The 15064-nt window shown below is 37.4% G+C and overlaps 1 protein-coding gene across 2 annotated transcripts in view; it reads right to left on the bottom strand.

Annotated features, from left to right (window-relative positions):
• LOC133424824 (histone deacetylase 4-like) overlaps positions 1 to 3357 on the bottom strand; it is an 80027-nt gene extending 76670 nt beyond the window's left edge. Inside the window, exon 1 of one of the 2 annotated variants that reach the window (XM_061715350.1) lies at positions 3226 to 3357. The gene's annotated coding sequence lies outside the window, so the exon portion shown is untranslated. Of the gene's footprint in view, positions 1 to 3221 lie in introns of both variants that reach the window. The other variant, XM_061715352.1, reaches the window with a different exon arrangement.
• Between the last annotated feature and the right edge of the window lie 11707 nt (positions 3358 to 15064).

The raw sequence follows: 15064 nt of genomic DNA on the forward strand, positions 1-15064 counted from the left end.
TATGTAAATTGAGCTAGATGGCACTGGATGCCAGAATATCGTGAAAATCACAGCACTAGTTGAAATTCTTCAGCGCACATTATAGAACAGCGGACGGTGGAGTTTTGCAACTACGTCATACGAGGCTCAAATAAGAGGCAAAGGACTTCAGGGACGTATCGCATGAGCGGAAACGAGGCGTCAAATTTTGGTGCCAATCTGGACCACAGGCCTTGGTGGAGGATGTGCTTTCCAAGTCCACTTTTACCTTTATTTTCCTTTGACTCAATTATCAAATAACCCATTAACACTTGAGGCTTTGTTTCAAATATCCTTCAGGTCCTGAACTTGGTTGTCTAGAAAAACCTGAAGCTAAACATTTTAATTTCTCTGCCTCTGATGAAGCACAATCTATATTTATCAAATGTACCATTATGTTTTATAATATCTGAAACTTAGGAAATACAAACACAGAAGACGTTAATCCTCTTTGCAATTTCCTTTTGTTTTTAAGTTGGTATGTTTTTGTTTTTTTTAATGACTCATGTATTAAAAGTAAAAAATAATTTGCTGCTATGGCCTTCCAACAGCCGCCAGTGCTGCCTCCAGTTCAGCCGTACCCTGCAAGAAGCTATAAACCATGAAGGGAAATAAACTGCTTGTCCTGCAGAAAGTCTTGTTTCTAAATGAAGCTCTCAAAGACTTAAAGTGGAAAAAGTATGATGTACCACTTCCACCGTAAAACTGGGCAGAACAGTCCCACTTCTCTCATCAAGATGACTTCTGCCGTGCAGAAAATGCTGATCCCTTGATTTGTTTAAGAGAAAAAAAGTTGCACTTGTCTTTTTTTGTGGAAGTAATTGGTGTGCTGTTTTTGTTGTTTCTGCTAATAAACGATTGTACTTTTCTTTGTTTTTTTGGGGGGGGTGTGTAACCTGGATTCCTTAAGCCTGGAGCAGAGTTGTCAGATGTAATCACAGCTCGAGCCTAAAGCATCAAATCGACTATACCACTACAAATAACTGGGGTAAAACGGCCCGGGGGTGAGGTTAATGTGGGGGTGGGTGGGTTGGCATGCATGTTCACGCCCTTGTGTGTGTTGGCAGAGGTCTCAGAGGTTCTTTGAAGCAGGATGGAGGCACATGTGTGTGTGTGTAGGCGTGCATTAAAGAGTGAGTGTGTGTCGAGGGGGGGTGGGGGGTCGGTCTCAAGAAAAGAGGGCCAGACAGTGCAGCCTCAGGACAAATTGTCCCCCCAAAAAAAGTCGGTCACCGCACAGTGCACGCACACTTGCGCTTTGTGATGGAAGAGCAAAGTAAGGAAGGGAGGGGGTTGAATGTGTGTGTCACGGGTGGGGCGGGGGGGGCTGGTGGAGGGTTACGTACTACACCATTGTCCCAGGGCATCTCATCTGTCTCGGGAGGGGTATTTATGTGAGTGTCCTGGGCCATTGTCCCTAAAATGAGCTGGCTTGATGCAAGGTGACAGAACTGGGGAGACATGGCCTCCAGCCCAAAGTGAAGAAATAATGAAAACATACACATGGAAACCAGTCTGACGGTTAAAATTAGAGCACTATCACAAAAAAAAGCTTCTGAAAACATCCAAATAAGCAGGTAACTTTCATTAATCGTGACAAAAAGCTGCAGGAATAGCTGTCACACACACAAAAAAACAAAAAGGTAGGCGCACCCAATTAACCTAACAATGCTTTCCAGGACAATGTATATAATAATAATAATAACATGCATTACATAATAATTCACAGTATGAATGAATGAATGAATGGTTTATTTTCGGACAGAATACATTGAAACATTTACATGTTCGTTTCACAAATAAAATAAAAGGTAAATAGAAATGTCCGAAAAAGGAGTAGGCTGAAGCCAAGGGCTTATTATAGCCTATCCTGTGCAGTGTATATCATTCGATGGATGACAATACACAAATAAGAAAAGAAATATATAAAAAGAAAACAAAGAGAAACTGTCATTGCATTATATTATATAAAAATAGTAAAACCAATAATGCAAAAAGGGGTATATAGTGGTGCTATTTTCATGTTAATCTATAATAGGCTATACCAACATAATTAACAAATTTCTTTATAACTGTTTATCATTTTATATTTAAACATTTTTTTGAAAACATAAATTGAAGTACACATTCTTAAATCCTTATCACAGCAATTCCACAATTTCACACCTTTCACTGAAACACAGTTTTCTTTACTTTTGGTTCTTCCCCATGCCTTCTTAAACATACCTGTGTTCCTTAGTTCATATTTACTGTTGTGGATTTGGAACGGCCTCTGAGAACATCTTGGGAGGAGATTATGATGTGCGTTATATATGATCAATAAGGTTTGAAGGTTAACTAGATCCCAGAATTTTAATGTATTTAAATTAATAAATAAAGCATTGGTTGGCGCCAGGTACTCTGCTCCCATAATTATACGTACTATTCTTTTTTGTAGTAAAAATATGGGCATGAGATTGGTTTTATAGGTGTTTCCCCACACTTCCACACAATATGTCATGTATGGGACTATAAGGGAACAATATAGCAAGTAATGTGATTTTTTATTTAAAAGTTCTTTGGATCTATAAACAGTACAATCCTGCTCTCTGTTGAAATCTACACTTAAAAAGTGCTATAATCTTTATTATTACTGGGATGTAGGTTTAACAGCTTCATACGCCCCCATTCACAAAAAAAAAAAAAAAAAAAAAAAAAAAAAGATTGACGCATGCAGAGAATTACACCGCCCATCCCGAGCCATTCACACACTCAAACACACACTTACCCAGGCCTGGACCTTGGCTTTTTTGAACGTTTTCCACCCGGGCAAGACGTGTAAAAACACATTAGACGCCAGGAAACGCAGTTAAACACGTTAAAGCCCGCGGCTCCGTCGTAGTCTATAAATAGCGCAACAATCGGCATAATAAACACCCACCGTCCTTGTTGCAGCACGGCGCACACTTCCCGCTCACGGGGGGAAAACACACAAAAAACCCGTGGAAACCCCTTGCAAATTGGTTTTTAAGGTGTGAAACCCACCATTACCGCGGCCAGACACGGTTCAGGCTCAACTTCGGTGGGTTTAAAGGCACATTTTGAAAGCGAAACTTCAGCCGGACATTGTTGTGATGAATCCCGTCAGCGCGCCGCATCCCTTAGTATCAACATCAAAGCGGCACATTCATTCAGAAAGCAGCAAAACCCCGCCGGCAGCTCACCTACCAGGCCAGGGGGAGTCCGAATCCTCCCCTACATGTGTCCCGCCGAGGCTTTATTTATCTCCCATGTTGGTCTCTGGGGGTTTTCTCAGCGCAGGGGCAGGAAAAAAATCATCTCCTGACAGATTCCGCCATACTGGATTTTTGTTCCAGCCCAGCGTCACATGGAGCCCCTGCATTCACCAGAGGCGGGGTCACTGATGAACATCTCTCTCTGCTAAACACACCGATATATGAGTGTGTTTATGTGCAGGTTTGGGGGAAAACTCCAGTATAACCGTGTAACTAATCAGGAGAAAGCCTCTGGGTGTGTCCTGTATTGTATTATTCTAGTGTCTGGTTCATCTACTTTCACAACTTTATCATCCAACAGAGGGGTGTCAAACTACTTTTTCCCACAAAAGTAATTGAAATAACTTGTAACTGAAAAAAAAAAAATCCTAATAAATAAGAATTTGAAATTTAGTTTTAGTTTAGTTTATTTATTTAGCAATAAGACAAATTTAACAAAAAATGAAAAACAATGAAATAATATGCAAGGAAAGGAAGAAGCCTGGTGGCTTGTATAGAATCCTTTCCATATATGAATAAAAAATAAAACAAAAGCTACACAAGGAGGAGTAAAAAAACAAAAGAAAATGTAACTCAGATCAAATAATGAACACTACAAAGATGAAACAATAAGAAAGTTCTTTAAATGTTTTTTGAATATTGGCAAGGATGGTGATGATTTAAGAGATTTATTGAGTGAATTCCACAAGTGGGGGCCTCTGTAAGTGATGAAAGATTGATGTTTCCATGTTCTACAAAACGGTAAATTAAAATCATCTTTGTGCCTTGTGGCATAAGAATGGATATCGGAATTAACACAAAAGAAATTAGACATTGTTTTTGGTTTTTGTTTCAAAAGAATCATGTATTAATAAAATAAATACATAAAATTAAATAATGATACTAGCCTTGACAAATTGTATTGGTACCTCTAGAAAAGATGGACAATAATTTGACCATTGTGACATGTTAAACCAAAGTGTGTCCTTTACGTAGATATCACAATTCAATTTCATTCACATTTTTTATTATATCATTATATATTATATATTATCATTATAATAATGACCCATGTCATCTCAAGGCACTCCAACAATACCAGTAAAATAACAAGAAAGATTATTGCTTTGCTAAAGAAACCAACAGGTTGCATGAACCGGCCAGATTGGACTTGATACATTTTGTTAAAAAGTATATTAACAAGCCACAAAGCTTCTGGGTGTCAGGGTTTGGATGAGTACGACCCAGATGTAGGAGACGGAGGCGGCAGGATTTGCAAAAATCTGGTTTATTGAACAAAAAGCATGCTGAGGAGGAATAAAAAAAAAAAACCAAGAGCCTAAGTTTGACAGAAAAACAAAAACATGACATGAGACGTGCTGTAGGTAACAGGACTGGGATGAAAATTTCTCATCTGCTGCTAAACACACCGATATGAGTGTATTTATGTGCAGGTTTGGGGAAAAGCTCCAGTATAACCGTGTAACTAATCAGGAAAAAGCCTCTGGGTGTGTCCTGTATAGTATTATTATTAAGTCTGGTTCATCTACTTTCACAACTTTATCATCCAACAGAGGGGTGTCAAACTACTTTTTCCCACAAAAGTCATTGAAATAACTTGTAACTGAAAAAAAAAATACTAATAAATAAGAATTGGAAATTTAGTTTTAGTTTAGTTTATTTATTTAGCAATAAGACAAATTGAACAAAAAAGGAAAAACAATGAAATAATATGCAAGGAAAGGAAGAGGCCTGGTGGCTTATATAGAATCATTTCTATATATGAATAAAAAATAAAACAAAAGCTACACAAGGGGGAGTAAAAAAACAAAAAAACTAAAGAAAATGTAACTCAGAAAGAATAATCAGGAAGAATAATGAACACTACAAAGATGAAACAATAAGAAAGTTCTTTAAATGTTTTTTGAATATTGGCAAGGATGGTGATGATTTAAGAGATTTATTGAGTGAATTCCACAAGTGGGGGCCTCTGTAAGTGATGAAAGATTGATGTTTCCATGTTCTACAAAACGGTAAATTAAAATCATCTTTGTGCCTTGTGGCATAAGAATGAATATCGGAATTAACACAAAAGAAATTAGACATTGCTTTTGGTTTTTGTTTCAAAAGAATCATGTATTAATAAAATAAATACATAAAAATGAAATAATGATGCTAGCCTACACAAATTGTATTGGTACCTCTAGAAAAGATGGAAAATAATTTGACCATTTTGACATGTTAAACCAAAGTGTGTCCTTTACGTAGATATCACAATTCAATTTCATTCACATTTTTTATTATATCATTATATATTATATATTATCATTATAATAATGACACATGTCATCTCAAGGCCCTCCAACAATACCATTAAAATAACAAGAAAGATTATTGCTTTGCTAAAGAAACCAACAGGTTGCATGAACCGGCCAGATTGGACTTGATAAATTGTGTCAAAAAGTAAAAAAAAAAAAGAGCCTAAGTTTGACATAAAAAAACATGACATGAGACAGGACTGGGATGAAGATCTCTCCTCTGCTGCTAAACACACCGATATGAGTGTATGTCCTGTATTGTATCATTCTAGTGTGTACTAGTACCTCAGTGTCTGGTTCATCTACTTTCACAACTTTATCATCCAACAGAGGGGTGTCAAACTACTTTTTCCCACAAAAGTCATTGAAATAACTTGTAACTGAAAAGAAAAATCCTAATAAATAAGAATTGACTGAAAATCAACTAATGGAAATCAGACATTGCTTTTGGTTTTTGTTTCAAAAGAAACGTGTTAATAAAATAAATACATAAAAATTAAATAATGATGCTAGCCTTGACAAATTGGATGTGTACCTCTAGAAAAGATGGAAAATAATTGGACCATTGTGACATGTTAAACCAAAGTGTGTCCTTTACGTAGATATCACAATTCAATTTTATTCACATTTTTTATTATATCATTATATATTATAATTATAATAATGACACGTCATCTCAAGGCACTCCAACAATACCAGTAAAATAACAAGAAAGATTATTGCTTTGCTAAAGAAACCAACAGGTTGCATGAACCGGCCAGATTACACTTGACAAATTTTGTAAGTATATTAACAAGCTACAAAGCCTCTGGGTGTCAGGGTTTAGATGAGTAGATGTAGGAGACGGAGGTGGCAGGATTTGCAAAAATGTGGTTTATTGAACAAAAAGCATGCTGAGGAGGAATAAAAAAAACAAACAAGAGCCTAAGTTTGACAGAAAAACAAAAACATGACATGAGACGTGCTGGAGGTAACAGGACTGGGATGAAAATCTCTCATCTGCTGCTAAACACACTCATGCAGTGTATTTATGTGCAGGTTTGGGGGAAAGCTCGAGTATAACCATGTAACTAATCAGGAAAAAGCCTCTGGGTGTGTCCTGTATTGTATCATTCTAGTGTGTAGTACCTCAGTGTCTGGTTCATCTACTTTCACAACTTTATCATCCAACAGAGGAGTCTCAAACTACTTTTTTCCCAACAAAAGTCATGGAAATAACTTGTAACTGAAAAAAAAAAATCCTAATAAATAAGAATTGACTGAAAATCGACTAATGGAAATCAGACATTGCTTTCGGTTTTTGTTTCAAAAGAATCATGTGTTAATAAAATAAATACATAAAAATTAAATAATGATGCTAGCCTTGACAAATTGGATGGGTACCTCTAGAAAAGATGGAAAATAATTGGACCATTGTGACATGTTAAACCAAAGTGTGTCCTTTACGTAGATATGACAATTCAATTTCATTCACATTTTTATTATATCATTATATATTATATATTATCATTATAATAATGACACATGTCATCTCAAGGCACTCCACCATCTGGTTCATCTACTTTCACAACTTTATCATCCAACAGAGGGGTGTCAAACTACTTTTTTCCAACAAAAGTCATGGAAATAACTTGTAACTGAAAAAGAAATCCTAATAAATAAGAATTGACTGAAAATCAACTAATGGAAATCAGACATTGCTTTTGGTTTTTGGTTATAAAGAATCATTTTCATTTTTTATTACTAAATTAAAAAAAATAGAAAATAAAAAAATAGAATAGAAAAGATGGAAAATAATTGGACCATTGTGACATGTTAAACCAAAGTGTGTCCTTTATGTATATATCACAATTCAATTTAATTCAATTTAATTTTTTATTACATCATTATATATTATATATTATCATTATAATAATGACACATGTCATCTCAAGGCTCTCCAACAATACCAGTAAAATAAAAAGAAAGATTGAACAGGTTGCATGAACCGGCCAGATTGGACTTGATACATTTTGTTAAAAAGTATATTAACAAGCCACAAAGCCTCTGGGTGTCAGGGTTTGGATGAGTAGGACCCAGATGTAGGAGACGGAGGCGGCAGGATTTCCAAAAATGTGGTTTATTGAACAAAAAGCACTGCTAAGGAGGAATTAAAAAAAAACAAACAACAGCCTAAGTTTGACATAAAAACAAAAACATGACATGAGACGTGGTGGAGGTAACAGCACAGATCAGCAGGGAGCAAGGGAAAGACAAGACCTAAACACAAGGACATTGGGTTTCAAAATAAAACAGGAACCTAACTACTAAAACTCTGACAAAATGCCAAAACCGTGACACTGAGAGAATGTCCTTTGGTCAAAATAAGGAGTTTCTTTGGCAAGTCACATTGGCTCTATGTTCACAGATGCAAAAATGAAGCATCCAAAGAAGACTGCTGCAGCTACTGTGGAACATGGAGGAGGCTCTGTTATGTTCTCCTTGCAGGGTGTCCTGAAACTGAGCAGGGTACAGCGAGATCTCAAGATTATCAAGCCATTCTGAAGCAAAATGTTCCTCCCTAGAGACAGAAAACTTGGTATCAGTTGCAGTTCATAGGTCTTCCAACAGGATAAGGACCCAAAAACACCCAAGAATGGTGAAGAACAAAACATTGGACCATTCTGAAGTGGCCTTTCTATCAGTCCTGATCTAAATCCCTTTAAATATCTGAGGGCAGTTTCAGTATTATTATTTTTTTTAAGTTAATTTAAGTTACTTATTTCCTTTAATCATAGTACATGACTGCCTCTGTATTTAATTATGGATAATAAATATAAATTCAGCACTGTTGTAGAGGTGTGTCAAACACTTGATGGACAAATCTGCTACTATAAACATATACTTGCTCGTCTCCCTTAGTCAGAAACATGCTTTTGCTTCACTTCTTTAAGTTGCTTTTCCTCTTTTTTATCTTTCTCTTCTGTGACATTTTTGTTGCAAATCAGTTACTTTACCACAAAAAAGTTGTAGGAAACAGCTTAATTTGAGATACTGCCATCCAGTGGGTAGATGCCATCATGGCGCAGGGTCTAAGACAGGGGAACACCCTGTACAGGTCACCTGTCCATTTTGGCCCACGTGCCTTTAATTTGACATGTCTACTGTCACGGCTGCCTAGATCCCAACAGTATATAAATCCAGATATGTTGAGTAATTCATCTCAAAATAACAATTCAGTGGTACTTCTCTCTATCACAGGTGTATGTCTGTAATTATAAAAATTATACTAATAACAGTGAAAAACATGCATGAAATTGTTCTTTTTTGCAACCCAGTTACCCAAAATGTGGGAACATGTTATAAAATGCACATGCAAACACAATAGAAAGCACTTTAATCCTGTATTAATGAGAACAAAACAAATATCAGATGCAGAAATGGAAGTACAGTAGTATCTTTTCTTTAAAAGATAAAGACATAGTTGAATTTCATGATCGGTACTGACACTTAATAAAGTGTGCCAAGGACATTAGAAGAATATAAGAGTTTTTCAATGTAAAAGGAAAGCACTTTTCAAAATGTAAATCGGTATCAACAGATTATGCTTCAGTTGCAAAGATGGTTTGCATTTCATCCTTCAATGAACGAACATGGAAGAACTAGAAATGTAAGCAAAATTCAATGCAAAATTGCAAATAATTGGGGAATTTTATTATCAATAATAATTATCATAGTGATTAAGGATTTATAGAATTTAAAGGAATCTCTGTACAGAGTAAATAAGAAAGGAGACCTGGCTGTCATCATCAGGACCTAGTTGCACAAAACAGTTTTCTCTTAGTGTTTGACACTAACACCAAGGAGAAATTTAATGTTGAGATATCAGTTTCAGTTGCATTCCTTTAACGGCTTTAACTCATCTCACACTATTTAGCTGAAACAGTACTGCTGCAGAGAGTAGAGGGACCCTGTATATAAGATTTACCCTGCTGAAAATGGTCAGCAAAATCATAAACTGTCAAATCATCCATCCATCCATCCATCCATCCATCCATCCATCCATTTTCTATACCCCCTTTATCCTTCGCAGGGTCACGGGGGTCTGCTGGAGCCTATCCCAGCTCATTACAGGTGAGAGGCAGGGTTTCACCCTGGACAGGTCGCCAGTCCATCACAGTGCCACATATACAGACAAACAACCAGAAATACTGTACTCACACTCACACCTACAGGCAATTTAGGCCACGTTTACACATATTCGTTTTTTGTATTTATAAAATGAAAAATACCACCATTTACATGAACCCACATAAATACGCTGTTAAGGTGCTATGAGCTGCCAAACCTACAGGGGGCAGTGTAACGAGAAGCATAAAGTCATGCTAGCCAATCGGAATCCTGGAAAAAAACATCAACAAATGACACGAGTAACATCCAGTTACTTCCAAGATGGAACGAGAGTCTAAGTGTGACTTTAGAATAAAAGTCAAGTAAAATAAAAGAAAATATTGACGGTGGCCAAACAAATTGTAAACACAGGTCGCACACATGACGCTGGAGACGTTTCTGTTGCACAATGTGACGTTCTGAAGCCTAAATGTCCGTTTCCCTCTGTTTACAAGCAGACTTGAAGACAGAGTTTTTGCAAATCTCCACTTTGGCCGGGGTTTTCAGAGCTGATAGTTTTTGGTGACTTTGAGCTTCGTTTTCGTGTAAACGAACGGCCAAAACGCATGAAAACACCACAGTTTTTGCTAAGTGTAAACAGGGCCTTAGAATCATCAATTCAGAATCAGAATCAGAATCAGAATCAGAAAAGGGTTTATTGCCAAGTTTTCACACGAGGAAATTGTTATGGGGATTGGTGCAACACAATACAAATATAAAAAACAAATATATAAGAGATAAAATAAAATGACATGTATAAACAATAATAAAAAGTATAAACAGTGAAATAAAATGTAGACCGGAAATGTACAAAATGAGGTTTTAAAGTGCCGGGTGAGTCTGTACAAAAGTGACTTAGGAACTTAGGATAGGTAGAAGGTATAGACAGAAATGTACAATGAGGTTTGTAAAGTGCCGGATATGAGTCTGTGCAAAAGTTACGGGATTGGAGTTTTTACGTTAATGTAACGTAGAGTGGGATGGGGGGCAGTCCGTGGTAGTCGGGGGGGGGGGGGGGGAGGGGGGACCGGGGCCTTGTTGATGAGGAAGGCTGCAGACGGGAAAAAACTGTTCTTGTGGCGTGAGGTTTTGGTCCTGATGGACCGCAGCCTCCTGCCAGAGGGAAGAGTCTGGAACAGTTTGTGTCCGGGGTGGGAGGGGTCTGCTGCAATCTTTCCTGCACGCCTCAGGGTCCTGGAGGCGTGCAGGTCCTGGAGAGATGGGAGATTGCAGCCAATCACCTTCTCTGCAGAGCGGATGATACGCTGCAGCCTGCTTCTGTCCTTCACAATGGCAGCAGCGTACCAGATGGTGATGGAGGAGGTGAGGATGGACTCAATGATGGCCGTGTAAAACTGCACCATCATTGTCTTTGGCAGGTTGAATTTCTTCAGCTGCCGCAGGAAGTACATCCTCTGCTGGGCTTTTTTGGTGAGGGAGGTGATGTTCAGCTCCCACTTGAGGTCCTGAGATATGATGGTCCCCAGGAAGCGGTAGGACTCCACCGTGTCTGCTGGGGAGTCACACAGGGTGAGGGGGGCCGGTGGGGCTGCGTTCCTCCTGTAGTTCACTATCATCTCCACTGTTTTTAGAGCGTTGAGCTCTAAAATTAACCTAAAATTAACCTACTATGCATGTTTTTGGACTGTGGGAGGAAGGCAGAGTAACCAGAAGGAACCCACGCAAGCACGGGGAGAACATGCAAACTCCACACAGAACCCCTGCCGGGCCAGGGAGTCAAACCGCAAACCTTCTTGCTGTGAGGCCACAGTGCTAACCACCAAGCCACCGTACTGACACTGTCAAATCAATTATGCAAAATCAATCACCCCATGTCAAATGATGCAGTCTGCTATCATGTAATCGTGTAATGAAATCATGTCTTGTTGGATAATTACATGTCCCTTCTTCAAATTATGCTACTATGACAGGAGGACACCCTACCCTGTACTTTTACCGCTATCCTAACCATCTGACCTGTCATTTAAACACCATAATAAGATGCATGAAAAGTTTAACATGCACGTAAATTACATGTAAAATGTGGCTGCGTCTTTATCCATTTTTCTTTGGTGGGGGGGGTCAATCAGTCAGGCATTTTGTTCGGCATTCTTATTTCCTCAACCTTCCATTGAAGGCTGGCTGCATGTTAAAATGTCCAACTTTAGAGCAGAGATAAACATATTTACAGCCTGCTTTACACAGCCGTTTTGGTCTCAGTCGTTTGATTTCACACTCATGACATCTCTGAGGGGTGTTAATCTTTTTGTACCATGCCGGGTGAAATTACTGATTTTGATTGATGTACAGTAGGCGTGTTCCCATTGCCTTCCCAAGAAACATGGACGTACCCGTACAAACAAAAAGGGGCTTCAAAACCAGTCTTTATCAAACAATTTAAATAAAAAAAATGTCAATTAAATTTTATTTATATAGCGTCTGGTACAACAGAAGTTGTCTCTAGGTGCTTTCCACAGGGCACGACCTAATGAATAAGACACAGGTAGGAACAATCACAAAAGAGGAAGACAGAAGGCCAGAAGCTTTTAACATGAAACACTTAACAATAGCCCTAAAGAAGAGAATACAAGAACGCCAAGATAAACAAAATACCACAAGTCACAATACCAATGCTTAGGATAAGACTTATAAAGAAAAGAGACCGTCAGGCTTATTAGCAGCCCACACCTTAAGAGTGAGTTATTTTAATGGTATGTGGGTGACTTGAACATATCATGAAAGCAGTATGACATTTAAATCTTGATGACATCTATGAAGCATTATTCCCTTTTAATGACTCCATAGTAAGAGTCTGGGTGCTAAAATGTGAAGAGAAAGATAGAGGAAAGAAAAGCAGTAGCAAAAGGACAGATATTTTTCATCACGTTTGATAATTGTAATAAGATGAAATGTCTTAGCCTCTGCCAGCTCTAATCCAATATATCTTTATTCCAGTACTTTATATCTGATTTTGTATCTCAGCAGCCACCCACAGACACATCTACAACACCGCTGCCTGTTTTAGCTGACTCGATTACTGTAATATGCTAACCAGTTTCTATATATGCTACATCTGCAGGCAGAGACAGTGTTATTATTCACCAAGTGCAGGTAGACTACACAGCCCTGCTGGGAGTTGAGTCTGCTCTCATAGCCCCAGGGCTCTTTTGACGGCTCACTGAAGTTCACAAAGAAATTAAGGGAAGACTTGATTCACGGCTTGAAGTGAGACAGGATAATTCAACAAAAGGCAGAAGTGACAGAAGCATTTAATCTAAAAGTCCCATTTGGAAAACTGAAGAACACGTTGACAAACAGAATAAGACAGTGACTTCTGAATGTAATAATAATAAAAAAGGAAATACTGTATCAGATGATGTCTTGTCTCAAGAAGGACTGGATTAAAATTGAATTTTTAGGTGGTTCTTCGAGGTATAAAGTCATCAGGTCTTTGACCTTTTACTCAGATAAACTCTGTCGTTGACAAATGCAGTCTTTCCACCTGTAGCATGGACTCATCTGTCACTGATCATTATGATGTACTCTCTATTTTGCCTCATGAGAACACGGTTGATGATGCAAAGGACATCATAATTCCTCCCGAATCATGAACACCATCCACTTGGTGTTTCTCTGTGGCCTCCACTTTCAGACGCCTCATCTTAACACCATTGCTTATTCCCCCCTCTTTGATTTTACATCACAATGTATTTACTGTATATAACTAGACTGTTTTCCAGAATGCAGAGTTGCTTTTATCAAAGGATATATTTTAGGCAAAAATATTTTTTTCCCCCTTTCTCTGACCATGTTGTTGTTTCCTTACGGTTCAGCTATTTATTCCACTGCTGCTTTTGGCAGTTTCTAAAAAAACACTTTGAAATGCTAATGGGTTACATAATGCCATTATTTCAAATCACTGTGATGAAATTAAAGAAACACTGACTACTAAAATTGTTTTCCTTCTGGCTATTTGCAACAACCATTCTCTCATTACTTTTAGAGGGCTGATTATTTTTAAATGTTTATCATTTCCATTTAGCCATTTAGCTAGCTATCCCAACTCTTCTTCCAATATTTTATGGACCATTACTGCATTATTTTCCTTAATTTCAGTTATTATAAATTACTATTTTTCCATGGAAACCAATTTTGACCCACTCATTCTGGAGAAACAATCCATTATTTCCTTGTCATGGAGCTTGCTTTTTTCTTTTTTTTTGGCTTTTAGCCTTAGCAGTGACTTAACATTTTGTGTAATCTTACAATTATTCATTTAATTTCTGATTATTTCATTACTATTTCACAGCATTAATTTAAGCAATTTTTCGCTGACTTTTTAAAATGTTGCCTTGAGTTATGTTTCATAGTAAACATTCGCAGCTATTTATGGCTAGCTGATAACCTTGTTTCCAATAACCTTTGTGTTAAAGTTTATCACAGCTCGGGATGAAAATGAAATATTTGAAAAAAATATATAGTTGTCCATGTACGTGTAAACGTGGCTTATTATTTTTTAGATTTATTTCAACTGTAGCTTTTTTATTAACCTTCTTTCCATATAACCCTCCCTCGGTAACCTGTTTTGATCCATGTATCCACTTATTTTCGGGCAGTTATCGATTATTTCTGATTATGTTTTAGCTATAGCCTTAGCAATGACTCAGCAAGAAATTTCAATCACTTATAGCTAATATTTTAGTCATACAGGCTAGTTTTTTTGGTCTTTATTTAAAATTGAATAAATAACAAATAAATAACTTTATCTAATTGATCATTTTTACAATTTCCTCTTCTTCTTCACCATTTCAACTGTTAGCTACATCACAGAAGCGAACATTTGCAATGATGTACTGTATATGGCCAGCTAATATTAGCATTTCAAGTAACTTCCATACCTGAACTTAACCTTCTTAACAGTTACAACTATCTAGGATTATAATTAATTAAGTGGGACAAAGTTTTTTGACTATATGTGTAAATATAACTTTTTGAGTCTGCAATAGTAGAATTAATTAAATACAAATGAATTAGTTTAATAGTGCAATATCAACCAAATCAGGTGGTTGACACTTATTTAATGTCAATTTGAATGTAATGTGAAGATTTGTACATCACCTAGTTCATTTTAATTTTGAGTTTCAGTTTGTTTCCTATTAGCCTCGTCAGCTAGTAACTCTGCCGAGGCAACTACTCACATTCCAGTTGGGAAACATGTTTTCGCCCCATTGGTTCATTGTCATTTCTCTTTTCACTTTCCCCCCCTACAGGGGGCTCAGACGTCAGGGCCCATCAGTAATTCCTCATCTTGCTTAAGGGCACCTC

The sequence above is a fragment of the Cololabis saira genome, chromosome 24 (assembly GCF_033807715.1).
Source record: "Cololabis saira isolate AMF1-May2022 chromosome 24, fColSai1.1, whole genome shotgun sequence".
In the NCBI taxonomy this organism is placed as follows: domain Eukaryota; kingdom Metazoa; phylum Chordata; class Actinopteri; order Beloniformes; family Belonidae; genus Cololabis; species Cololabis saira.